This window comes from Elaeis guineensis, chromosome 5 (genome assembly GCF_000442705.2).
Source record: "Elaeis guineensis isolate ETL-2024a chromosome 5, EG11, whole genome shotgun sequence".
NCBI classification, from domain to species: Eukaryota; Viridiplantae; Streptophyta; class Magnoliopsida; order Arecales; family Arecaceae; genus Elaeis; species Elaeis guineensis.
The window spans coordinates 118,466,271-118,468,864 of NC_025997.2; the positions used below are offsets into that span (position 1 = coordinate 118,466,271).

Sequence of the window (2,594 nt, forward strand, 5' to 3'; positions counted from 1 at the left end):
CAGATGGATCTGAAAATTAAAGGAAAAAAGGTAATACTTGGAAATACTTCAAGAGGAAGAATTTGTATTTTCTTTATCTGCTTGTGATCTTTCCATCTCATCCATCCATCTTTTAGTCCTTAGTATTTTCTTTAGTCCCACATCGAAAAACCATGTAAAACTTCTCCCTCCTAACATCTATAAAAAAGACTTTTGTAATCCCATTAGAGGGGAAGCCCAGAAATTCTTCTAGAGCCTTGCATAGAGGAAGAGAAAGGAACTACTCCATGAGTAGCTAGGCTAGCAGTCTCGGGAGTAGAGAAGAAATTTTATAACAACACAGAGTGAGTTTGTTATTCTAAACTTTCTTGTATTTCTTTATATGCAATAAAGATTATGCTTTTTATTTAAATCATCATGAGTTCTTTATTTGCTCTCTTTCATATGCTTTTATTTATGCTTTCCAGTTAGATTAATATTAGAAACAACTTTTACTTTTTGAAGATGCACTGTGATCTACGGGTACGGAGCGTGCCGAGAAAAGAAGAGTTGTTTATCTAGTACTTTCTGGAGATGCACCGTGATCTACGGGTATGGGGTGTGTCGAGAAAAGATAGGTATTTTTTCTAAGATTAATCGCATCCATTTAAATAAAAAAAAAGAGAGATACAATTTTACTAATGCAAAATTAATTCAAAACTCTCGAGCTCTTTATTTTTTAATTACATAAATTTTAAGATAATTTATTCTCTAAATCAAAAACAACGCTTCTTTCTTTTATTTTGCAATCTCAACTTAGCCCAAGGTCCCTGAGGATACGATCTCGACTCATCCTACCTACGTAGTGAGTAGAGTTATTTTTGGTGCTATTAACGACTACGCATCAAATTTTGGCACCATTGTCGGGGATCTTGGTACAGTTGAATTAAAAAAAAAAAGCCACTGACATTTCATAACACTTAACTAAAATAGCGTAACCTCAAATATAAAAATTTCTAACTTGATTGGACACCTTGTTTCTTTGCATTGCATCTCCATAATTAACTTTAAAGGCGCAACCCATTAACTAAGATAAGGTGGGGATTTGATCACCCTTCCTTGGCCCACAAATCACTCCCTTGCATTTGTATAACCTAGACCTTAATCTAAAATTAATTAGACATTGACCCCTAAGGATTTCGAGCTCATTAGGACAAGTGACCCTGAGAGTTGAACCAGGTTAAACTTGGTCAGCTAGCTGGTGTCTAGGCAAGTGATTTTGCAGGACGACTGGGCCCGAAGGAAGGTGGTTTTTAATTAGTTCCGTTCACTGACCTGGCCAATTTAATTGGTATCTAAGGAAAGTGACGGGGGGACTCCCACCGACCTTACACTTATCTGGCTAGTTGGTTGGTCAAGCTCCGACTTAGAGGGCTTGAAGGCTAACTACAGTTAGGAGCTGTCTAGAACTAGGGTAATTTTAGGATAGAGAGTCCACTGCGTGCTAACTTGATTGTAATTAAAATCTAACCATAACTAATTCTTCTATTAGTTTTAGGACTTCTTAGGATCTCTTCTTTAGAACTCTTTTCTCTCTTCTCTTCTCCTCTTAATAAAAAAAAATAATAATAATCCTTAATAGTCTAGGATAGTCCTATATAGACCTTTTAGTTGCATGTTAGGTCGACGATCACTAAAACCTGACTTGCAACCATTAGACAAAGAATTAGAAAAGACTCTTAGGACTATCCGAGTTAGAAACATGGCTGCACCTGGTAAGGCTAATCCTCCATGCTCATTGAGAGAATATTTCACTCCATCCTCGTATACCTACTCTCCATGCATTCAAGCACCTCCAGTAGAAGCTACCCAATATGAGATTAAGTCTAGCATTATTCAAATATTGCCATCATTCTATGGACTTAGTAACGAGGACCCATACAAATACTTGGATAAATTTTTTGAAATTTGTTCCACAGTAAAAATTCAAAACTTCTCCGATGATTCCCTTAGGTTGAAACTGTTCTCTTTCTCACTTAAGGACAAAGCCAAGCATTGGTTAAACTCCTTAGACTCTATAACCACTTCAACTTGGAAACATCTTTCGAGAGAATTTTTCAAGACATACTTTCCAATTGAAAAAATAAATCAAATTAGAAAAGCTATCACTAGTTTTTTTCAATTGGAGGGTGAACTTTTTCATGAGACATGGGAAAGATTAAGGGACCTCATTCATAAATGTCCACACCATGCTGTCCCTAAATGGCAACTTTATCAGTATTTTTATGATGGTCTATCGGAGAAACACCGACAAATGGTTGATGCATCATGTGGTGGGACATTCATGCTAAAGAGTGAGGATGAAGCCTGGCAGCTCTTTGAAATACTTAGTGAGAATTCCCTACATCATATGTCTGCCACCTCTAAAGAACAACCCATGCTTCAACAAACAAGAAGTAAAATTTATCAGATTGAAAACATCATGGATATCCACAGTAAGGTAGATGAACTGTCCCAAAAATTAGACCATCTTCTAAATACTGGACAATCCCCGATTTCACCTAACCCAATCCAAGAAGTTTGTACATTGTGTGCAAGTCCGAACCATTTTGTTAGTGAATACCCAGCCGCACCTC

At 36.7% G+C, this 2,594-nt stretch overlaps 1 non-coding gene across 1 annotated transcript; it reads right to left on the reverse strand.

Moving 5' to 3' along the window:
- Positions 1-2,108: 2,108 nt before the first annotated feature.
- Positions 2,109-2,214, reverse strand: LOC140858331 (small nucleolar RNA R71). The gene has a single exon (XR_012141896.1). It is a non-coding gene; the product is annotated as a small nucleolar RNA R71 (small nucleolar RNA).
- Positions 2,215-2,594: the final 380 nt, after the last annotated feature.